Source organism: Musca autumnalis, unplaced genomic scaffold, assembly GCF_047663935.1.
Source record: "Musca autumnalis isolate F117 unplaced genomic scaffold, ASM4766393v1 scaffold_4, whole genome shotgun sequence".
Classification (NCBI taxonomy): Eukaryota; Metazoa; Arthropoda; class Insecta; order Diptera; family Muscidae; genus Musca; species Musca autumnalis.
The window spans coordinates 53,190,636-53,217,066 of NW_027411977.1; the positions used below are offsets into that span (position 1 = coordinate 53,190,636).

Below are 26,431 nucleotides of genomic sequence, written 5' to 3' on the forward strand. Positions count from 1 at the left end.
TTTCATTCCTGTCCCCAACTTTAAGTGGGTACGTTAAAATGTCAGATAATGTTTATGTACATTTATGCTTCATTCGGGAGGCCCTTTTTTATGGTGCCTATATCTAACTATGTATGTTGACAATTTTTGGTGGGCTAGAAATTGGGAGGTACTGTTATATAGGGGTTATAATAAAACATGGGCCTATGTTGACAGTTTTTGATGGGAGCCTTTAATGTCATATAACTCCTAATTCGGTTAAAAAATTTAGCTAGAATCTTCAAAATATCGAAAATCGGTACATAACGTGGGAACTTCAAATGTCATTAACAGCTAGTTCGGAGGTATCTGGGCTATACGAAAATATGAACTTAAATGAACCGTTATATGGGGGCTATACCAAAACGTGGACCTATGTCCACAAGTTTTGTCATATAAGTTTATTGACATTTAAGAACCCTAAGTGTCAAAATATAGCTAAATCGGTCTGAAAATGTAGCTAAAACTGTCAAAATACCCTAAATCGGCGGGTACCGTTATATGGGGGCTATACCGAAACGTGGACCGATATATCCCATCTTCGAACTTGATCTTCCGACGGCTAAAAAAATGGTATTCCCCAATTTTCAGCGAAATCGGTCAACAAATGCGACCTGTATGTTGCGAACGGACGGACGGACATGCATAAATCGACTCAGAAAGTGATTCTATGTATATCCCTAGAAGAAACTATGGGTCTATCTCGCTTCCTTTTGTATGTTACATACAAATGCACTAACACATAATACCCCTTACCACATAGTGTAGGGTATAAAGAGTCAGTCGGCTTTGCCGACAGATACATATACCCTCAGCCAAAGTGAAACTTTCACCTACGAACAGATCGAATGTATTTAAGGTCTCTTCAGAATTTTGTGTCCCTTTTTGGACATTTGAACTTGCCGACAAAAATGTGGATTAGGAATTAACTGCACTAATACACAAATGTTGAACTTTTGTGGGGGAGCTACCCTTAGGGAGTACCGATATGGGCCATTTTAGAAGTTAAACTAAATTTTGACAAAATATTAGGAAATCCAAAGTTTGGACCAAATTGGTTGCCGCATTCAAGTGATATCGTCCTAGCATTTTAGTGACATTTTTTTAAATATTGGGGAGAAGTGCCGGAAGTGTGGGACCGATATTTCCCGATGAAACTAAGTATTATATCCAATATGACGAAGACCAAATGTTGGACCAACTCGGTTGAACAGTTCGATAGTTATCGAGCTCTCCGACCGCCACATATGGTGAAATATGGGTTTTTACACCTTTCGGGCTATTTCCCAAGAAATATGGACTTGCCCCTGAAAAAAACTTTTACCGTCGTAATGGTGGTAGCGAATGCAAATCGCTTCAACACAAATCAAAGTGATTCGAGAGCAGGTCTTATAGTGAACTTATCCGAAATTTTGTGTCAGAGGTACCAGAAGGAGTAGCAAAATATAGTCCATTTTAGGATGTGCAAAATATGGATTACATCGGTCACTCCCTTCAAGAGTTATCGTGCGCACATTTTTTCGGAATATTTTTGAACTTTTGTGGGGAAGGTACCTGAAGGAGTGGACCGATATGGCTTATATTCGAATTTAAACTATGTTTGGACAAAATATTACGAAGGCCAAATTTTGGACCGAATCGGCAGATCCGTTCGAGAGTTATCTTGCGCTTCAACCACTACACACTGTGTCATAGGGGCTTTTTAGACCTTTCAGGCTATTTTCTCAGGAAGTATGGACTTGCCCCTAATGAAACTTGTACCGTCGTATGGGAGGCGGTGAATACAAGTTGTTGCAACAAAAATCAAAGCGATTCAAGAGCAGGTCCTAATCAGAACTTATCTGAAGGAGTGGACTGATTGCGTCATATCGGAACCTCATCTAAGTCTGGTAGAAATTTCACGATGTGCAAAGTATGGATCAAATCGATTATTTCCTTCAAGACTTATCATGCGCACAAATTTTCCTAACATTTTCGAACTTTTGTGGGGGAGGTACCTGAATTAGTGCACCGATATAGCTTATCTTCGAACTTAAACTATGTTTGGACAAAATATTACTTAGGCCAAATTTTGTACCGAGTTATCTTGAGCTCCAACCACCTCACACGGTGTCGTAGGGGTTTTTTTTTTGTAACTTTCAGGTTATTTTCTCAGGAAGTATGGACTTGCCCCTAATGAAACCTGTACCGTCGTATGGGGGGCAGTGAATACAAGTTGCTACAAGAAAAATCAAAGTGATTCGAGTGCAGGCCCTAAACTGAACTTATCCGAAATTTTGTGTGGGAGGTACCCGAAGGAGTGGACCGATTGAGTCCATATTGAAACCTTATCTAAGTCTGGTAGACATTTCACGATTTGCAAATTATGGACTAAATCGGTTACTCCCTTCAGGAGTTATCGTAAGCACAAATTCTCTGAACATTTTCGAACTTTTGTGGGGGAGGTACCGGAAGGATTGGATCGATATAACCCATCTTCGAACTTAAACTAAGTTTGGACAAAATATTCCGTAGGCCAAATTTTGGACCAATTCGGTTTATCCGTTCGAGAGTTATCGTGCGCACCAGCCAGCCAGACAGACGGACGGACATTGCTAAATCGACTCCAAATTGTCTGAAACGGATTTCGTCCGAACATACTTGGGGTCTAAAACCATTATTTCGATGAGGCACATTTTGCCCGTATGAAAGTGTATATATCCTCGTTAGCATAAATGCTGAGGGTATAAAAAAACGATACATAATAATCAACTCCATCCACTGTAAATCTCCCATTGTTTTGTCTACTATTTTGTTAAAAGGCTACCGTTGTGCCTCTCTTTATGTTTTCAGAGTTGCTAGTAATCTATCAACTGTTTCTGTCTCTACTGAAAAATAAGCAATTTTTGAGATACTACCCTTATGTTGAAAGGTTGTGATATATACACTGAAGTGACAGCCGTTTCCCGGAACACGGCTGTTGTGTGGTTGCGGGTAATCCGGTACCGAAGAATGTGCCGCCGTGGGATTGTGATTCGTTTTAGTACGACCCATCAACACTTTCACCATAATTATGGATTAGTCGTTGTTTATTTTTTTAATACTAACATTTTTAATTTTATTATACTTATGCAGAGGCACTAATAATGTGATTGTTATTTGTAATGTGATGTTTACTTTCGGTTGGTTGTTTTGATGCTTTCGTTGCAGCAACTGCAGCAACCATAAAGGTGGCAATGGTTTATCGTTATCCCTCTATTATTAAGTTTTGTTTTTTGGCTTTACGCCGTTAAATGCTGATTTTAAGCAAATCCACTAAAACCATATTTGCGTTTAATTTAAAATAATGTGTTTTGCTGTTGTTGTTTTTAATGTCCCAACCATCGCATACTAAACCTATAAATACAATTTAATTAATTCATTGTACATCCCATTTATACCCCGGTTACACTTAAACTGTTTAACCCAGTGGGTTTGAATTTCAAATGTCAATTCCATAGCGCAAACGTCAAATAAATCCTCTCGATGCAAAAAACTCTAGTGTAACCGTACTATTATGCAGGTATTGTTCAAGGGGCAATTGTAAACATTTTTAGTGGAAATTTGTTTTGCCATTCTCATATATTGTGTTTCATTGGAAAATTAAAAAGTTTATTGTTTTAAATAAAATTTATATTGATTTTAATTTAACAAATCATTGTGTGATTTTTTTTTTTTTTAATTTCACATATATTTAAATATACTTGTTTAATTCTGTAACAAATATTCCCGCTATAGTTTGTTGCACAAATGTTCGTCATAGATATAATGGCTTTGGACCACACGAAATCCATTTTAGACAACTTGAAGTCGATTTAAGTTTATTCAAAATTATCATTTACCTATTACTGAAATACATTTAATTTTTTTAGAAACAATGAAAGTCATCGTAATTTATTAATTAATTAATTTATACTAAAAATTAATATAAATGAGACTCTTACTTCTCTTAATATTTTTTTTTGTTTTTCATTTTCATTGATTTAAGAATTTTTTCCCATAAATTAACCACTTAATATTCTATTTAATTACATTACGCTAATTAAATTTTATAATCGTTTATAAATTAAATTTCATGTATTTGAAGGTTGTCGTTTGCTTTTTTGCTCCTTTTGGAGTTTTTGTGTGCCGTTTTGTTTGTACAATTTAATTAAACCACCGTTCGTTGCCGGATAGTAAAACGAAAATAAAAAGGCCATACTATGTTTAATAAGCAGGATAGACAGACCAAAGCCCATACCACAAACAAAAAACCTAGTATACCAGTATTAAAGCCGTAGAACATAACAATAAACGACCAGTGTGAATTTCATTTAATTGGTCGTATCTGCAAAACTGCTTTAGTATTAATTGTACAACGTTTTTTTTTCTTTCTTTTTTTGAGATTGTGAGTGCTGCGGATAGTTTTCATAAACATTTTCGTATACATACATACAAAGACAGATAATCATTAAGCAGACAGATAGAATGAATATTATTGGAACTTTTTATGGTTTAGTACTTTTAGCGGAATGTTTTCCATGGTAATTTGTCATGAATATAGGATGTTTTAATTAGAAAATAACAATAATAAATGAGGACAACATTTTCTAATATATAATCGAGTATTTTTATGTAAATAATTTAGGGGTAGATTATGGATAGCAACTCAACTGTAGTTACAATTAAAATTAGTAAAACGACCAAAATTTATGATGAGAAAAAAAGCTCATCACTGTAAAAAACAACTTCCATTTGAGAAATGAAAAATTCGATTACAACAAAGCCACTCCAAAGACGATATGTCTGATGAGCTGCTAACAACAGCGAAACCGGTCACATTGTTCGAGTTTTGTGGGTTCGAAGTTTTGGATTAATATGATAAAAAAAACCTTAAGAATATAATGTATTATCTTAATAAAATTGTTTGTTATACATCATCATGCGTTACCTAAGATGACAATATGGTGAAACCAACATGAAAAAGTGTACGCCAAGACAAATCGAATGTATGTAGACTCTTTTCAAAATTTTGTGGCCATTCCTGGATATCTGAACTTGCCGACAAAAATGTGGATTATAATTAAGGTTCAAAAGTGTTGCGGAGGAGGTACCTAAAGGAAGTCCATTATAGAAGTGGATCTTATTTTGGGAGTCATATCTTTTCGATAGATATCGCGCCCACTAGTCATTTCAGTGGGTCATCGTACAACTTTTGGATCTGTATGCCATGAAGCATGGACTTGTCCACGGAAAACATTATGCGCTTTTAACAGGACCACAACGAACAGCATCGGTATACATTTCCAAAGGATATTCGAAGAAACCCTAAACTGCACTTAGACACACTTGTTGACATGTTGAGGACCGTTATGGACCATTTTAGACTTACTTACTTACCTGGCCCATTACAGAACATTTGTTCCATAGCCCAAACTAAGAAAATATCTCCAATTCTCTCTGTTTTGTGCTTCGCTTTCTGGAATGCCGCGCCTTGTCATCTCTTCATCTATTTGTTTGCGCCATCCATTCTTTGGCCTGCCAATTCGGCGTGCACCGCCATGTGGATCGAATTTATACGCTTTTTAGCGATTTCATCATCGCTCATTCTTATGATATGGCCTAGCCAACGCAATCGTTGCATCTCGATACGTTTAACTATATTGATGTCGTTGTATAGCAGATACAGCTCGTGGTTCATATGACGTCGATATTCACCGTCAACGCAGATTGATCTGTAGATCTTTCGAAGAATTTTTCTCTCAAACACGCCAAGCACTGTCTTATCTGCTTGCGCAAGTACCTAGGCTTCGGAACCATACATCAGAACGGGTAGTATTAGTGTTTTGTAAAGCGTTATTTTTGTTTGACGAGTTGTGGCTTTGTTTTAAAGTGCTTACTTAGACCATAGTAGCATCTGTTGGCCAATACAATTGTTGTTTACGGCGGTGCCGAGGAATACGAAGTATTTTACTACCTCAAAATTATATGAACCAACTTAACAGTTGGTCCGAACTCAATGGACGTATTGCGCGTCGACACCATCAACTTGGTCTTCTCGCCGTTTACCCGCAGACCCGCTTTCCTTCATAAAGGTATCGGTTACTTCTATTACTGATCATCCGATGATGTCTATATCATCAGCATAAACAAGTTACACGTGGCAATTGGTGTAGATTGTGCCACTTCTTTTGACGTTTGCCTCTCGTATAACCTTTTCTAGCAGGATGTTGAAAAGATCACACGAAAGGCTGTCAACTTGCCTGAAACCTCTTTTTGTACAAAACTCTTCGGAGAGGTTCTTTCCTATTTTAACTGAAGATCTTGTGTCAGTTAGAGTCATTTTACAAAGCCGGATGAGCTTTGCGAGGATACCAAATTCAGACATTGCTTGGAATATCTTTGAACGTAGCGAGCTGTCGAAGGCTGCTTTATAATCGACTTAAAGGTGGTAGGTGTCGACCGGCATCTCTTGGGTCTTCTCCAGGATTTGCCGCAGGGTAAATATCTGGTCAATGGTGGGTTTGCCAGGTCTAAAGCCGCATTGGTATGGTCCAATTATTTCGTTGACCATGGGCTATTGTCGTTCGCACAATATCCCTGAGACTATCTTGTAGGCGATAGGGAGAAGACTTATGCCCCTATAGTCGGCGCATAAAGTATTATCTCCTTCTTATGGACAGGACACAGGATGCTCAGGTTCCAATCGTCGTGTACGCGTTCTTCCTGCCAGATGGATCTAACTAGCTGATGCATACACTTTATCAGCGTGTCGTCTCCGGTTTTAAACAGCTCGACTGGTAGGCCATCAGCTACTGTTGCCTGGTGGCATACATTCAATACCAACTTCTGGGATTGGATCTATGGTATCTTCGTCGACTTCGCTACTACTGGATACCAACAGTTTGGAAAAAATGCTCTTTCCATATCCTTAGCACACTATCTGTATCAGTTACCAGCAGAGCTCCGATTTACTCGCGAGTGAAAAGTTGGGGGGAGGTGGTAGTTATTTGTCGGTCCGATTTTTTTGGTGGGACTGGGGGCTAGTTTATTTGGTGGTGGGGTACGTTTGTGTTTGGCGGTGGGGACAGGGCAAGCTATCCCCCTCAACTTGCGCGAATTCGAAAAGAGTTTCACTCGCGAGTGGAATTCGAGCGAATTCGAGCAAGTATTCGGAGCTCTGGTTACCGGATTACCTTGCTGGTCTCTACAGGAGGATGTGCCAGTTCCAAAGCCATCAGTTTGATGTTTCACTCTTTGGTAGAATTTTCGGACTTCATTCTGTCTCCTGTACATCTCGATTTCTTCACACTCTCGCTTTTCCATCTCGCTATTTTTCCTGCGGAAAAGCCGATTCTCCTCTCTCCTTTTCTGCCGATACCTCTCTCGTGCGCTCCGCGTTGCTAATGATTGTAAAGTAGCCATATATGCCGCATTTTTCTCTTCGGCAGCAGCAAGACACTCCTGGTCATACCAGGGACTCCTTGGTGGAGGTCTCTGGTATCCAAGTACTGATTTTGCGGCTGTTTGCATGGAGTGGACAATGTTTTGCCATTTTCCTGATATGTGATCGGGACGAGTCGTGCTTTGATTAAGCAATTGGTCCACTTGAGTGGAATATGCTGTGGCTATCTCTTGTGATTGCAGCTTACCGATGTCCAATTTCCGTGTTGTGTCTGTTCGCACTTTGTTTGCTATGTTTAATCTGGTACGTACCTTTGCTGCAACAAGGTAGTGGTCCGAGTCTATGTTTGCACCTCGGAACTATCGTACTTCCAACACGCTTGATGCATGTCTTCCATCTATCACAACGTGATCAATTTGATTTCTTGTTCTTTGATCTGGCGACAGCCAGGCGCCCTTATGAATATCGAGGTGGTTAAATCTGGTACTGCTAACCACCATGTTTCTTGCAGCTGCAAAGTCTATCAGCCTCATACCATTGCCAGATGTTTGACTGTGGAGACTGAATTTCCTACTGTTGGGCCAATTTTGGCATTAAAATCGCCTAGTATAATTTTAATGTCATGGGCAGGGCAACGGTCATAAGTTTCTTCTAAGCGCTCGTAAAATATATCTTTTGTCTTTTCGTCCTTGTCTTCAGTGGGAGCATGAGGGCAAATAAAACTGATTTGGAAGAATTTTGCTTTTAATCAAATTGCAGCGAGTCTTTCATTCACTGGGGTGAAGCCGGAGACCAGATGTTTTAACCTCGGACCAACTACAAATCCGAAAGCAAACTCATGCTTTGTGTCATGGCAGCTATAATACAGTGCGTCACCTTTGGTTGTTGTTGTGACGCCTTTCCCGTTCCATCGTATTTCCTGTATGGCAGTAATGTCGGCCTTGTACTTTTCAAGTACATCTGCCAATTCGTAAAGTGCATTTTCTCTATCAAGAGTGCGAACATTCCAGGTGAAGATTAGCAGATCATGGTCCTTAAAACTTTTGCGGGGTTCGTCAACTTTAGAGGGGTTTGTTTTCCTTTTCTTTCGTTTCCAAACCCAAACCCAAGTTTTTAACATTCCTATGGGTGAACGCTCGGCACATGTTAGCTCACTACCTTTAACGGGTGTTAAAGGCAATTCCCCAGGTGACACCACTGGGAGGCCAGTGTCCACTTGAGATGAAAGAGGGACCAAGATAAATCCTGGGCTTTGCCATGTTAATGCCGGTCAGGACCGTTGCTTGGTATCTTCCATCCCCTACGTCACCCTACGATCACTTTAGAAGTTAAACTAAATTTGGAAAAAAAATATTAGAAGATCCAAAGTTTGGACCAGATTTGTGCCCCGATAAGAGGTATCGTGCATACAATTTTAGTGACATTTTTTTAAATATTGGGGGGGAAGTTATGGGCAATACACATCTTTGAAATAAAAAAAAAATTGACAACGGCTAAATTTTGGATTAATTTGGTTGATTAGTTCGAGAGTTATGGTGCTCTTCAGCCACTACATAACGCTCATTTACTCAAAGAGTGACACATTTCAAAAAAGCCAGTTTCGAGTAAAACGCGTTTTAAGTTCGCGATTGAAATTTGACTTCCCATCTTAAAAAGATTATTACACAAAAACTAAAATAACAAAACAGCTAGTGCTAATCAGTGCCAATTTTCTGTGCAAGATCAATCATGATTTGAGTTGTTTTAGTGCTTCATAAATAAAAAAAAAACTGTTGTGTTGAATTATGCGAAGCTCGTAGTAAATGATCTGTAACCCGTTGAGTTTTAGAGAGTTTTAGAGATATCAGCATGGAAATTTGACACAAGATAAAGTAGAAGTCGTAGAAAAACAGAAATTGCTAGCTCAGAAAACGCATTTTTTGAGTTATGCCACTCTTTGAGTAAATGAGCTATATGGTCTCATAGGGCATTTTTACACCACTCGGACTGCTTTTTCAAGAATTATGGACTTGCCCCTGGAAAAAAATGTACCGTCGTAATACCGGCAGCGAAAGCAAGATTCTTTTAAACATCAAGGTAATTCGATATCAGGTCTTAAAGTGAACTTATCCGAAATTTTGTGTGGGAGGTAACGGATGGAGTGGGCAAATATAGCCCATATTTCAATCTGATCTATATCTGGTAGATATATTAGGATGTGTAAAGTATAAACCAAATCGGCCACTCCCTTCAAGAGTTATCGTGCGCACAATTTTTCAGAACATTTTTGAACTTTTGTGGGGAAGGTACCTGAAAGAGCGGACGGATGTGGCTTAAAGCGAGAGTTATCGTGCGCTCTAGACAGACATGGCTAAATCGACTACAAATTGTCTAAAACGGATTTCGTCCAAACATTCTACGGGTCCACTACCACTATTTCTATGAGACATATTTTCACCGTATCAGAGCCTAAAGGCTGAGGGTACAAATATAACGAGGTGCAGAGCTTAGAATAAAATGGTTGATCCGTTCGAGAGTTTTCGTGCGCACCAACCAGCCAAACTATGTGACAGAAGAACCGACAAGGCTAAATCGACTCCAAATCTATCTTAAACCACTATTTGGATAAGCCTAAAAGCTGAGTGTACAACTCAATACCCATTGATATTATGAATATTTTACGTCTCCAACCCCTTTGGGATGTTGGAAATTTTTCAATTAAAAAAATAAATAATTTAATATTAAATTCGTACGCCATGATTCCAACGCCATCCAACTTTGTGTTAGCAGTTCAAATACCTCAATACATATCTACAATGTCAGTCTGCATTGTTTCCATTACACGAGAACACCATAATTCTCTCTGTTCGTTTTAAAGACAGTTTAAATTAAAGTTTTCCAGCTGTCTCCACATTACAATGACTTTTGACTTTGTGACTTGAAAACAATTCCCAGTGCTATTCAGTCTTCTACTACGATTGTGTGTGTGCGTCCTTGTTTTTTTGTTTCTTTTCGTGAGCTAAAAGGAATTTTCATGAAATTATCCGGGTGTTGAGGGTAAAGAGTTTCACAAAAAACAAGAGAAATGTGTTAAAACGACAAAATATATACAAATTCCTTTATTGCATGTGTAACATGCATAAAGAATTTATTCAATCCTTTTGAACAATGAATTCGCAGGATTAGAAAGAACAAAGCAAAGGCGTACATACATACTCACACACATGCAGACAGAAATGAAATGATAGAATAAACATTACAAGTCCTTAAAGTATTAGAAATACAAGTTGCAGCAGTGCAACAACAGCAACAACGATAAAATATACAAAGCACCACAAAAAATCCTTTTGAGAATTTTGTTAAATTTGTAGTTTTTGATGTTAAAATATTCGAAAAATGTTTGTGGAGCAAGAAGGAAAAGAATTGCATGAACAAAGTACTACAGAGAAACAAGACTTCAGTTGTTGCAAATGAGATCTGAAAATTGTGAAACAAGTTTTGATGATATGTCGACGATTAAAGAAGTGGCAAGTTGAAACAATTTGGAATGTTAATAACATATTGCTAATATTATCTTTGTACACACAGTGGATTACCTAGAGTGAAGATGTATACACTAGGGTAATTACTTTTTGAGCTTTTCTTTTTCAAATATGATTTCCTGTTACGGAGGTGACTTCAAGGACGTTTCTTCCATTAAAGTATTGAAAAAGTCACGCAAACATCCCTTCGAGGTACTATTTTTTGAAAAAATACTATAAAATAAAGGGGTGACCCCAACTTGTTAATTTGAGAAAATCGAAAAATTTTTTATTGCCTTAGGAAATGTGGTATAATTTTCAATACTATCGGAAAAATATTGTTTCAGATGTGAGGTTTGGAAGGGTAAAATATACTGTGTTTTGTATGCAACATCGAAACTATTTTGAAATCGTTGCCAACTAATGTTTCTTGTTTTTCAACAAGAAACTTTTTATACCCAAGTGTCAGTTGCCCGCTTAAATAGATACGTGTGCAAAGAAACAATCTGATCAAGAATTTCTTTGGCACTACCTGAACTAGAGCACACGTATTTATTTGAGCGGGCAATTGACACTTGGGTATAAAAAGTTTCTTGTTGAAAACAAGAAACAATGGAACTGATGAAGTCTTCCCTGTCTTACCCCCTGGTAAACATCGCCAATTTTTTCCCACTAATAAATTAAAGTTGTTTTATTAAATATTAAAACAACGACTATGGGATTAAGCCTGACTATTTTGAAAAACAAAATAGAAGTCGTCATCCCAAATAAAAAACGCCAACCCCCCTAATTGTGAGACCGGCCACCGTCGAAATGTTGTTTATTGCTGTAGTATGCAATACCAACAAATTAGTTATGTGTTTTTTTGACGAGAATCGATGAACGCATGGCAGTGGGAAAGATTTGGTTTTGTTTGCAAGTGAAGTTGCTCGAGTTTAGGTAGTGCCAAAGAAATTCTCGATCAGAGTGTTTCTTTGCACACGTATCTATTTGAGCGGGCAATTGACACTTGGGTATAAAAAGTTTCTTGTTGAAAAACAAGAAACAAGGGAACTGATGAAGATCTGTGGCGATATCTGAAACTATAGTATTCTCTGCCTTACCCCCTTGTAAACTTCACCAATTTGTTCCCACTAATAAATTAAAGTTGTTTTAATAAAATATTAAAACAACGACTATGGAATTAAGCCTGACTATTTTAAAAACCAAAATAGAAGTCGTCATCCCAAATAAAAAAAAACGCCAACCCTCCAAAAATTTAAATTTTGAGTTTTTTGGTCCACCATTTCAGTTAAAGCTGATAGTTTTAAACAAAATAACAGGTAAAGGACTAGATTTTTATGAAGTATTTAAAATAATTACTGGTCGCTTAATTAGTTTTCAAGCTTTACCACAAAACCACTAGATTAAGATGTGCTCCTACAGATAATAAAATCTAAAAAATGATTAGTAGTTTTTTTGGAAAAATAATGTTCCTGTTGTACGAATGAATGCATTTTTGCATAATAATGACTAAAATTCATTTTATTCCATCAAAATATTGAAAAAAGTCACTTTTAATTGACATAATATATGTATATATAAAATAAAACAAGTAAAAAAGTATCAGTCGGCTTTGCCGACAGAGATATACCCTCAGCCTGTGTATATTGAAACAATTTTTTTTCCAAAAAACGCATGTATTTAGGGAGTTTTAAGAATTATGGGCGTTTGAACTGACAAAAATGTTGATTAGGATTTAATATCAAAAGTTTTGCGGAGGAGATACTAAAAAGAATGGATCTCCAGCCACTACATATGGTACCATAGGGGTTTTTTAGAACTTCAGGGATGTTTGCTCAAGAAGTATGAACTTGCCCCTGAAACAACTTTTACCATCGCAATTGAGGCAGCAATGCAAGTTGCTTCAACAAAAATCAAAGTGATTCGAAATCAGGTCTTAAAGTGAACATGTATCCGACATTTTGAGTGGGAGGTACCGGATGGAGTGGACAAATATAGTCCATATTTGAACCTGATCTATATCTGGTAGATATATTAGGATGTGTAAAGTATGGACCAATTCGGCCACTCTCTTCAAGGGTTATCGTACGCACAATTTGTCCGAACATTTTTGAACTTTTGTGGGGGAGGTACCTGAAGGAGTGGACCGATATGGCTTATCTTCGAACTTAAACTATGTTTGGACAAAATATTACTAAGACCAAACTTTGGACCGAATCGGCAGACCTGTTCGAGAGTTATTTTGCCCTCCAACCTCCTCACACGCTGTCATAGGGGCTTTTTGCAACTTTCAGGCTATTTTCTCAGGAAGTATGGACTTGCCCCTGATGAAACTTATAACGTCGTATGGAGGGCAGTGAATACAAGTTGCTAAAGCAAAAATCAAAGCGATTCGAGAGATGTTCCTAAACTGAACTTTTCCAAAATTTTGTGTGGGAGGTACCCGACGGAGTGGACCGATTGAGTCCATATTAAAACCTGATCTAAGTCTGGTACACGCTCCACGATGGGCAAAGTATGGACCAAATCGGTTACACCCTTCAAGAGTTATCGTGCGTACAAATTTTCCAAAGATTTTCGAACTTTTGTGGGGGAGGTGCCGGAAGGAGTGGACCGATATAGCTCATCTTCGAACTTAAACTAAGTTTGGACAAAATATTACGAAAGCCAAAATTTGAACCGAATCGGTTCATCCCTTCGAGAGTTATCGTGCGCTCCAGCCAGCCAGACAGACAGACAGACGGACGGACATTGCTCAATCGACTCCAAATTGTCTGAAACACATTTCGTCCAAACATACTTGGGGTCTAAAACCATTATTTCGATGAGGCACATTTTGCCCGTATGAAATTGTATATACCCTTCATAGTCTAAAGGCTGAGGGTATAACAAGTAAAAAAGTATCAGTCGGCTCAGCCTGTGTGAATTGAAACGTTTATCTATTGTATCGAATGGAATACCGGCTACGCAACCGAAATTTTTTCTAAAATAACGCCCTGAACCGAAATTTTGGGAGGTGGATAATTCCTTTTGTGGATGAAAGCCCTTGGTGAGTACATACAGAACCCCGAAGGACAGATCCGCCGTGAGTCGAACTTCTGAGATATGCGGGATGAATATTTTGCTGCAGACCTTATGAGCCGTTTGGAACCAGCGTTATATCTTTGTTCGCAGCTGTTTAAGCTTATTTTTAACATGACATGTCTTCAGTCAAATCAAGGATTTTGTTCGTAGAGCATTTCAACCTTCTAACTCGCTTCCTTCAATGTCATTTTTCTTCCTTTATTTCAAGAACCGCAATAAAAGTACCAAAAGATGCCATTTTAAAGCTTGGGAATGTTCTGCAAAAATGTCGCTCGGAAGATTTTAGGTACGGTTCCTAAAGACATGAAATCGATACCATTCTGTTTAAGCGGTCCTATTTCACTTTTATCCGAATCTGGATTTATATCAATATATTCCATTTAACCTATTGATGATCTAGAATTCTCGGAGTCATTACAAACATTGAGCGCAATTGGATCTAGCTAAAATCAACTCCAAACTGTCTGAAACGGATTTCGTTCAAACATACTTGGGATGTTAAACCATTATATCGATGATGCACATTTTGCCCGTATGAAAGTGAATATACACTCGCTACCCTGCGTTTATACATAACAGGAGAGTTGAGTACATGTATTGATTTCAAAACCTAAAACTTGCCTGTGTGACGTAGGCGTCCAGACAACTGCAAAAACAGTTGTAAAATTATGAATGAAAGTCGTCGATTTCCTTTAGTTTTCCATTCACATATTTTGTTTGTGTTCATCTTCTTTTGTTTTCAACACATTTCAATTATTATCTGAATTATTTTTACAAAAATGTCAAAAAATTGTTAACCAGACTGTCTGTGAAAAAATTATGGACAGCTGGGAGACCGCCGACTAATGTATGTATGTGTTAGTAAATCAGAGTTGTATTTGAAGACAAATTGTCTGGTGTAAACGCCTTTTTAGCATAAATCCCACTACAAAAATGGACTTAAACTTTTTGTAATTTTAATACAAAAAAAATTCAAGAAAATCGAAGTGTTCAATAATTGTTAAAAATTGATCTTAAATATTAAATGGGGAAAATTGCAAAATTTTCCTCTTTTTTTATTTAATAGCTGAAAAAGGTTTTTCAAATTGGACCAATATTAAAGAAGTTATGAGGCGCGATATCTCTGGAGCCGTTGATAAAAAAAATCTGAAAATATACTAAAATGTTTTGCTGATGAGCAGCATCATCACAGCAAAAAATAATGGAAATCAAAAACCTCATTTTGAAAAATTATCCGATTTCACCCAGAAATCCCCATATATTCTTGATCAGGGTAAAATTCTGAGTCGATCAATGTCCGTCCGTCTGTGGTAATCACCTTGGCATCCAAAAAATGGTGATAGGACTCAGAAATTTTGGGAAGACGCGTCTTTTGTCAAGTCAAGTTCGTTGATGAGCTATATCGGGCCACGTTTTGGTATAGCCCCATATAACGGTTCTGCCCGATTTCAGGTATTTTGAAGTTTTTAGTCACATTTTCGGCATTTTGGGGATTTAAGCTAAAAGTTTTAAACGAACTAGCTGTAATTTAACATTTGTAATTTAACGAAAGTTCTCCACCAAAAATCGTCAAAACTGGTCCATGTTTTGGTATAGCTCCCATATAACGGTACCCCCGATTTTCTTTATAGGATTTTAGCTACACTTTTTAACATTTATATTAATATGACATTTTTTCAGAAATTTTTTCTTTTGTATTTGGGGGATTTTGGGGATTTTAGCTACATGCAGAAAAATATATGTTAGAAATATGTTTGGATCCAAACAATTATTTGTTTGGGACTGGTTGTAAACAAATATATGTCTGGACCCAAACAAATATATGTTTGCAAAATTTTGTAACATATCTTAATTTTATTTGTTTGGGTACCAACATATTTTTTTCTGGGGGAATAGAGGATGTTTGTCAAAGAGAGTAAAAACAGTGCTCTCGCGGCTACGGAATGTGTTTTATAATAAAGTGCTGTGTGTATGTTATAATAGAAGACGAAGAAGCGAAGAAGTGCTTTGGTGGCGTGTATGCGTCAAACACGTGTGTTTCTTGTTTTGTTGTTGTTAACCAAAGTAGCAAGCGAAGAGAAAAAGAAAAAATGGTATGAAATATCTTGTTTTTTTTCTTCATTTTTTTAATACCATCGTAGAATAAAGACGGTAAAGTGAGTGTTTTGTTTTTATACCCTCAGCATTTATGCTAACGAGGGTATATACACTTTCAGACGGGCAAAATGTGCCTCATCGAAAAAATGGTTTTTAGACCCCAATATGTTTGGACGAAATGTGTTTCAGACAATTTGGAGTTGATTTAGCAATGTCCGTCCGTCTGGCTGGCTGGTGCGCACGGTAACTCTCGAACGGATGAACCGATTCGGTTCAAATTTTGGCTTTCGTAATAGTTTGTCCAAACTTACTTTAAGTTCGAAGATGAGCTATATCGGTCCACTCCTTCCGGTACCTCCCCCACAAAAGTTCCAAAATGTTCGGAAAATTTGTGGGCATGATAACTCTTGAAGGGAGTAACCGATTTGGACCATACTTTGCACATCGTGAAATTTCTACCAGACTTAGATGAGGTTCCAATATGGACTCAATCGGCCCACTCCTTCGGGTACCTCCCACACAAAATTTCGGATAAGTTCAGTTTAGGACCTGCTCTCGAATCGCTTTGATTTTTGTTGCAACAACTTGTATTCACTGCCCCCCATACGACGGTACAAGTTTCATCAGGGGCAAGTCCATACTTCCTGAGAAAATAGCTTAAAAGTTGCAAAGAGCCACTATGACACCGAGTATAGTGTTGGAGAGCAAGATAACTCTCAAACGACATATCGATCCACTCCTTCAGGTACCTCCCCCACAAAAGTTCAAAACTGTTCGGAAAAATTGTGCGCACGATAACTTTTGAAGGGAGTGAAAGATGTAATCCATACTTTGCAGATCATAATATATCTACCACATATAGATCAGCTTCGAATATGGACTATATTTGTCTCCTCCTTCTGGTACCTCTCACATAAAATTTCGTATAAGTTCACTTTAAGACCTGCTCTCGAATCACTTTGATTTCTGTTGAAGCGATTTGCATTCGCTACCTCCATTAGACGGTAAAACAGTCCGAAAGGTGTAAAAACCCCCTATGTCACCATATGTGGCTGTCGGAGAGAACGATAACTCTCGAACTGTTCAACCGGTTTGGTCTAACATTTGGTCTTCGTCATATTATATCCAAACTTAGTTTCATGGGGCAATACCGGTCAACAACTTTCGGTACTTCTCCCCAATATTTAAAAAAAATGCCACTAAAGTGCTATGACGATATCTCTTGAATGGCGCAACCAATTTGGTCCAAACTTTGGATCTCCTTATATTTTTTTCAAAACTTAGTTGAACTTCTAAAATGGCCCATATCGGTCCTCCCTAAGGGTACCTCACTCACAAAAGTTCAACATTTGTGTCTAAGTGCAGTTAATTTCTAATCCAGATTTTTGTCGGCAAGTTCAAATGTCCAAAAAGGGCCACAAAATTCTGAAGAGATCTTAAATACATTCGATCTGTCCGTAGGTGAAAGTTTCACTTCACATTGGCTGAGGGTATATACATATCCGTCGGCAAAGCCGACTGACACTTTTTTGCTTGTTATTATACCCTCCACCATAATATGGAGGGTATAATCAAATTTGTCATTCCGTTTGTAACGCATCGAAATATTCATCGGAGACCCTATAAAGTATATCTATTCTTCATCAGGTTAAAATTCTAAGTCGATAAACCATGTGCGTCCGTCCGTCTGTTGCAATCAAGATACAGCTCTCAATTTTTCAGATAGAGCTTTGTTATTTGGTATAGAAGTTTCTATTACTACTACGATGTCTGGTATTGCAAATGGGCTATATCGGTCTACGTTTTAATATAGCCCCCATAGAACGGAACCACCCGATTTTCGGTATATTGAAGGTTTTAGCTTCATTATCACACCAAAATGGCTAAAAATTTGGTACTTAGTCTTCGTTGGGGGTTTAAAATTTCCCCCAGAATTTTGTTGGTATGGGTCCACGCCCTCAATGGCACTTAGAACGGTGCCTCCCGATTTTCTTTATTTTTAAGGTTGTGGCCTCAATATTCATCCGAAGTGGCTGAAATTTGGTATTTAGTCTTCGTTGGCGGTATAAAATTTCCCCCACAATTTTGTTGGTATGGATCAACGCCTTCATATAGCCCCCAAAAAACCGTGACTCCCGATTTCCGGTATTTTGAAACTTGTGGCCACAACAACTAACATTAATGGCTGAGTTTTGGTATTTAGTCTACGTTGGAGGTAAACCCCTCTCCGGCTGAATTTCGTCGGTATAGGTCCACATTTCGATATAGCCCACATAGAACGGTACCTCCCGATTTTCGTAATTGTGAAAGGTGTGACTTCAATATCCCATTGAAATGATTGAAATTTGTTATTAAGTCTTTCATGGGGTTATAAAAGGTTCCAGAAAAGAATTATCAGAATAGGTCCACGTCTTTCTATATCCCCCATAGAAGCGTAACTCTTGATCTATACTGACAAAATTCAGGTGAAAAGTTTTTAGACTCAAAGAAGACTAAACATAAAAAATACCGTAATTTTATGTTTAGTCTTCTTTGAGTCTAAAAACTTTTCACCTGAATTTTGTCAGTATAGATCGACGTTTTGATATAGCCCCATAGAACGGTACCTCCCGAATTTCGGTATTTTGAAGATTAACGACATTGTCCCATTTTACTTAAATACCACTCTTGGTGGGGGGTATAACAATTTCGGCCCGGCGGAACTTAAAGCCGTTCTTAATTGTTTTATTTATTTTTTACACAACAAGACAGAATCCTATAATTACAGTGTAGATTTATCATTAGACTTGAGATATCCGTCTTAACTAACATAATCTATAATAAAGGTTTTATAGTTAAATAACATTAAATATGGAAAATATTAATGTGTTCCCTATTCTCTCCACAATTTTTTTCTTGTCCATTTCGTTTTCAGCATATTTTCCCCAGTGAAAGCCGCTCCATCACAAAATTTCGTGAATATCCAAACGAAATGTTGACATTTGGCATTTGGTTATAAGGTTTAGATGGACACAATAGCCAGAATGTACATATCCTACAGATATTAATTTGGCATATGTTATATTTGGTTTGGAATTAAAATTTTGCTATGTTACACCCTTTAGATTCAATTTCCCATATTGGTATAACATGCTAAGAAATTTGGCCTCTGCAGGACTACGATGGAATGAACAAGTAAACGAAGAATGATTTTAATTTTTTATACAGTCACAGGATTTTCAATACAAAACGAGATTTCAGACAAAGAAGCAATCTAGTGGGCAGAGCAATCTTTTCAACATTCTGCTTTTATTTTAAATATTTATTTGAAAACAACAAATTATTTTTGCTTCTTGTCGCAATTTCAATATCAAAGAATTCAAAAGAAGAATTAAGAAAAATAACATGTACTCGTATATATAACGAAGCACATCCTAAAGTGGAAAAACTGAAATTTATCAATGGAACTGATTTGCATGTTTCAAGAATTACAGTAAAACAGGCTAGCTCGAAGTAAACATGAATAAAGCAATGAAATTGTAAGCAATAAAAGAAAGAAGATAACATGACAAAGAGACAATCCCTGTAATTTGCAATGAAAAGAAACATAATTGGATGATTTGCAAAGAATGAATGAAATAAATTGCAGATAGCAATAACAAGTTCTTAGATCTGTAGCCCACAGTCACTGCCTTCTATGAAATATAAGAATATATATAGAAGAAATACAGTCGGACCTCGATTAGCCGTGATGGTTTGGGACCGGAGGCACTGCGGGTAATCGATTTTCCCGGATAATGAAGGCAAGGTTTTTATGCAGTTTTTGAACATATTTTTAATTAATAATGACATACAATACAATTGTACAATATAAAAAACCAAATTGTAGAAGGATAAATAATATCATCATCAGATTTATCTGAATTGTCTTTGTCCATGGTTTTTCTGATACCATAAATACAAAAATTTTGCTTTTACTGCCGGATAATGAAGTTTCCTAGCAAAAATTTGGATCCGTTAGTCATTATGTAACCCTTTACAAAGTAATGCATACAAAAATAACTACTTATATTACTCATTACTAAGTAATGAGTACGCTGGCACAGAGCTTGTGTGTCTGACTACAAATACGAGGGCTGTGTGTTTAACACTCACCGCCGGCCGTGTGTTTTTTGTTAAAAAAAAACAAAGAACAGTTGGTGGTGCACATGTAAGTCATTAACCAACCCTTAATGTTCGTGTGTGTGGCCGAGTGTGTAGTGTGTTGGGCTACAAAGCAGAAGTTCGTGTGTTCACATCCTGGAGAAGGCGAAGTAAAAAAAAAATAAAATAAAAAATATTAAGTGTGTTGATATTGAAAACAAATTCCATCTCAACTGTTCTAAAAATAGAAAATATAATTTTTTTAACTTATAGCTTATTTTTCAACTTCCAGTGGCCATGAATAACTAGTTATTATAGTGGTTATATTGGTCATTGAATAACTAGTTATTCAGTGCGACATGCCCTTGTTAAAATAATGGTTTAATAGGGGGTTTTGTAGGTAGTTACGACTACTAAAAAGTACTATAAAAACCCATTTTTTTGCCGGGTTATAATGAAAAATAGAGGAAATGGAAAAAAGATCAACATTTCTCTTCTATTCCGGATAATGGAGGTTCCCGGTTAATCGATTAATGGATAATCGAGGTTCAGCTGTATAACAAATAAAAAATAAATATATTTTTAGATACAATATAAGAATGTGAAAGGGTCATTGTATTACTTACACTTTTTGTACAGTGGTGTGAAAAATAATAAGGACAGTGACATTCACAACATTTGGTCGCTCTTAAAATGTGTAAAATGGAAGAATTTGCGATGGAAATTTGATTTTGAAAATGTACATGTATTGCAATAAGAAATCCCGTTACGATTTTGTTTTCTTTCTGTTTAGTTGTTATACGAAACAAATATTTTTCGTAAAATCCGTAATTTCTGCTGTGAAAAATAATAAGGACAGTTTTTCGTTTTAGTTAAAATTAATTGATATTATTTTTTGTGATTCTTTCCTGTAAGTAAAAGTTTAAAATGAATTAATTTCTATTCATTAAATGTTAAATCTACCGGTATTTTTTAGTTTTTCTTTGCAAATATGGGTAAAAATAAGCATTGTTATCACGCTACTCGAGAAATCATTAAATGTTTACATAAAGAAGGAAATTCATACAGAAAAATTACAGAAAAAGCTTAGAATCTTTAAAAACAATGGTGGAGGATGCAGCTAAGTGAACTTCAAAGATAAAAGTCGTAGCAGAAATCCAAAAATTGCACCTGTAATAATAAATGCGTTATTCGATGATTAAAAAAGATCCTTTTACCACATCTTTACAAATAAAAAACTACTTAAATATTAATTTTGACGCATCAACAACTCCAAAAACACTCTGTGGTGGCCACATTAGAGCTCACAGTGTCAGAAAAGTATCATTTTAATCGAAAAATTATACACTTCCCACGTAGTGGTGTAGGGTATAAAAATATTCAGCAAATAATACAGGTTGCTAGAAATCACATCGCTTGGTCTAAGAAAAAATGAGTACCATTCTTTGGTCTGATGAAACCATATATATTTTTTTGTTCCGATAGAGGAGTTTATCATGGTTGAAGACCTAAAAATCAATAATATAACCCAAAATATACTCTGAAGACGGCTAAATATGGCAGAGGTAACAGCATGGTGTGGGGCTCATTTTCTTACTATGCCGTGAGGTCTCTATACAGTATTCAAAGTGTTTTTGAAATCACCAGATTACATTGAAATTTTGAAAAATATAATTCTTCCGTATGCTGAAGGGGGTGTGCCTCTCAAATGAGTCTTCAGCAAGGTTAATGACCCAAAAATGACGGCAAAATGAAAAAAGGTGTTCCAGGATAATTAAGTTAAGTTGTTAGAATGGCCCATACAATCCCTTGATTTGAACCCGATTGAAAAATGTTGTGGAATGAAGTTAAAAAATCAAGCAGGGGAAAGTGTCCATCAAATTATGGCGACCTTTGGCAGCTTATACAGGTTGCATAGGACGCGATACCAGTAGAGAAATGCCAAAATTTGGTAGACTCGATGCCCAAACGATGCGCTTCCGTTTCAGAAAACAAAGGATCGCCTACAAAGTATTAATGACACTGAAACACTTTATCTACCATTATTTAGTAAAAACCTGCATTAATTTCTTTCAAGTTTGGTCCATATTAAAAGATGTCATGAAGTGTCCTTATTATTTTTCACACACCAAACTACGACAATTCGCATAAAATATAAAAGATAAATAAAACATGGTTACAAGCAATCAAAATATTTTTATAATCATTTTCTTAACATTTTAAGAAAACAATAAATTTTATAAACTAATGTAATTTTCACTTTTTTAGTCAGTTTCAATGTAATCTTGGTTATGGATTGAAGTGTCCTTATTATTTTTCACACCACTGTATATATATTTGTTCACAAACAACTTACCTATAAATAAATAGAAATAGAAAATATTTGTTACTTAAATGAATTAAGGAGACAAATTGTTAAATTCAATTTTTATTTTTTAAAAATTTATTTTAAAATTTTATTTCTTTTGAGGTGCCGCTTGTCTATGTGCGTATTCATATCTTAAACATTTCTGGGGGCAAAATGGCATAAAGAAGCTACAACAGAAAATTCCATACCAAACACAAATTGATGACATCTACATTTGGAAAATTTCTTTAGTATTTTCCACCCCCACACAGTACTTAGTTTTGCTGCTTACTTGATTTAGCAACTCGTTCATGTTCATTTTGGGTATTCGTTTTTATTTCTTTTATCTGATGATATGCATTGTGCGTAGTCGTGCATATATGCTGATTAAGTAAATCTTAGTTCGGATGTTTAATATTGAGTTAAAGGGGGGAAATCATGTACACAACGGGCTGTGAAATAAATACTAAACAATCTGATAGTACCATGTTTCCTTCTACTATAAAAGCAAAAACAACTATAGAAATTAGGAAATTTGATTAAAACCACTTATAATACAATTGATTATACCCTCCGCCATAATATGAAGGGTATAAATAAATTTGTCATTCCGTTTGTAAAACATCGAAATATTCATCGGAGACCCTATAAAATATACACATATATTCTTCATCAGGGTAAAATTCTAAGTCAATATAACCATGTTCATCTGTCCGTCCGTCCATCCGTCTGTTGAAATCAAGATACAGCTCGCAATTTTCAAGATAGAGCTTGGTAATTTGGTATAGATGTTTCTACTACTCCTAGGATGTTTGGTATTGCAAATGGGCTACATAGGTCCACGTTTTGATATAGCCACCATAGAATGGTACCTCCAGATTTTCGGTATTTTAAAAGTTTTACACTAATTATCACCCCGAAATTTGGTACTTAGTCTTCATTGGGGGTACAAGACTTTCCCCCAGAAATATGTCGGGATGGTGTGGACCTATATATATAGCTTCGTAATTTGGTATAGAAGTTTCTATTACACCTAGGATGTTTAGTATTGCAAATGGGCTACATCGGTCCACGTTTTGATATAGCCACCATAGAATGGTACATCCAGATTTCCGGTATTTTAAAAGTTTTAGACTCATTATCACCCCGAAATTTGGTACTTAGTCTTCATTGGGGGTACAAGACTTTCCTCCAGAAATATGTCGGTATGGTGTGGACCTACATATATAGCCACCATAAAACGGCACCTTCCGATTTTAGGTATTTTGAAGGTTGTCGCCTCAATGTGCCAACGAAATGGCTCAAATTTGGTGTTTAGTCTTCGTTGCGGGTATAAAATATTCCCCCAAAAATATGTCGGTATAGGTTCACCCCTTCATATAGCCCCCATAGAACGGCACCTCCGGATTTTAGGTATTTTGAAGGTTGTCGCCTCAATGTGCCTCCGAAATGGTTGAAATTTGGTGTTAAGTCTTCATTGGGGATATACAATTTTCTATATGAAATTTGTCGGTAGAGGTCCACGCCTTCATATAGCCTCCATAGAACGGTACCTCCCGAATCTCGGTATTTCGAAGTTTGTCGCGACAATATACCTCGGTATATGTCCACCCCTTCATATAGCCCCCATAGAACGGTACCTCTCGATTTTAGGTATTTTGAAGGTTTTGGCCTCAATGTTACACCTAAATGGCCGAAATTTGGTATTAAGTCTTCATTTGTGATATAAAACTTTCCATATGAAATCTGCCGGTACATGTTCACGCCTTAATATAGCCCCCATAGAACGGTACCTTCCGATTAAAGGTATTTTGAAGATTGTGGCCACAATAAACCATCGAAATGGCTGAAATTTCGTACTTAGTCTGCATTACGGATATAAAACTTTCCCTAGAAATATTTCGGTACAGGTTCACGCCTTAATATTGGGGGCTATATATAGAACGGTATCTCCCGATTTTCGGTATTATGAAGGTTGTCGCCTCAATGTGCCTCCGAAATGGCCGAAATTTGGTGCTTAGTCTTCCTTGGGGGCACAAAACTTTCCCCCAGAAATATGTCGGTATAGCCCCCATAGAACGGTATCTTCCGATTTTCGGTATTTTGAAGGGTTTGTCCTCAATATTCCACCGACAAGGCGGAAGTGTGGTATTTAGTCTTCGTTAGGTGTATTTAATATCCCCTATTTGTCGGCATGGGTCCACGCTTTCGTCGATATAAATCCACGTTTCATTATAGGCTCCATAGCACGGTACATCCCAATTTTCGTAGCTCTGAAGGTTGTGACGTCAATATCCCACCGAAAGACTGAAATTTGTTATTTAACAGGTAAAAAAGTGTCAGTCGGCTTTGCCGACAGATGTATACCCTCAGCCAATGTTAATTTAAGGTCTCTTCAGAATTTGGGCCCTTTTTAGACTTTGAACTTGCCGACAAAAATGTGGATTAGGAATTAACTGTACTAAGACACAAATGTTGAAGCTTTGTGGGGGAGGTACCCTAGGGAGGACCGATATGGACCATTTTAGAAGTTAAACTAAATTTTGACAAAATATTTGGAGATCCAAAGTTTGGACCAAATTGGTTGTCCCATTCAGGTGATTCGTCCTAGCATTTTAGTGACATTTTTTAAATATTGGGGAGAAGTACCGAAAGTTGTGGACCGGTATTGCCCCATGAAACTAAGTTTGGATATAATATGACGAAGACTAAATGTTGGACAAAACCGGTTGAATACTTCGTGAGTTATCGTGCTCTCCGACAGGCACATATGGTGACATAGGGATTTTTTAAACCCTTCGGGCTGTTTCCAAAAAATATGGAATTGCCCCTGAAAAATCTTTTCATTTCAGCAAAAATCAAACTGAATAGAGAGCAGGTCTTAAAGTGAACTTATCCGAAATTTTGTGTGAGAGGTACCAGAAGGAGTAGACACATATAGTACATATTCGAACCTAATCTATATCTGACAGATGTATTAGGATGTGCAAAGTATGGATTACATCGGTCACTCCCTTCAAGAGCTGTCGTGCACACAATATTTCCGAACATTTTTGAACTTTTGTGGGGGAGGTACATGAAGGGGTGGACCAATATGGCTTATCTTCGAATTGTTTGGACCGAATCGGCAGATCCGTTCGAGAGTTATCTTGCGCTAAAACCACTACACACGGTGTCATACGGGTTTTTTGTACCTTTCAGGCTTTTTTCTCAGGAAGTATGGACTTGCCCCTGCTGAAACTTGTACCGTCGTATGGGGGGCAATGAATACAAGTTGTTTCAACAAAAATCAAAGCGATTCGAGAGCAGGTCCTAATCTGAACTTATCCGAAATTTTGTGTGAAAGTTACCCGAAGGAGTGGACCGATTGAATCTATATTGGAACCTCATCTAAGTCTGGTAAAAATTTCACGATGTGCAAAGTATGGACCAAATCGGTTGCTTCCTTCAAGAGTTATCGTGCGCACAAATTTCCGAACATTTTTGAACTTTTGTGGGGGAGGTACCGGAAGGAGTGGACCGATATAACCCATCTTCGAACTTAAACTAAGTTTGGACAAAATACCAAGAAAGCCAAATTTTGGAACGAATCGGTTGATCCATTCCAGAGTTGCCGTGCGCACCAGCCAGCCAGGCAGACAGACGGACGGACATGGTTTAATCATCTCCAAATTGTCTGAAACACATTTCGTCCAAACATATTTGGGGTCTAAAACCATTATTTAGATAGGGCACATTTTGCCCGTATGAAAGTGTGTATACCCTCGTTAGCATAAATGCTGAGGGTATGAATATCCATTACATCTCACCGAAGTTGGATGCTGATCTGGCAAACGGAACAGTTCGCATTCTTTTTTT

At 37.1% G+C, this 26,431-nt stretch overlaps 1 protein-coding gene across 2 annotated transcripts in view; it reads right to left on the reverse strand.

Moving 5' to 3' along the window:
- The window catches only part of shep (RNA binding motif single stranded interacting protein alan shepard), a 1,233,958-nt gene that overhangs the window by 865,726 nt on the left and 341,801 nt on the right, over positions 1-26,431 (reverse strand). The window lies entirely within an intron of this gene.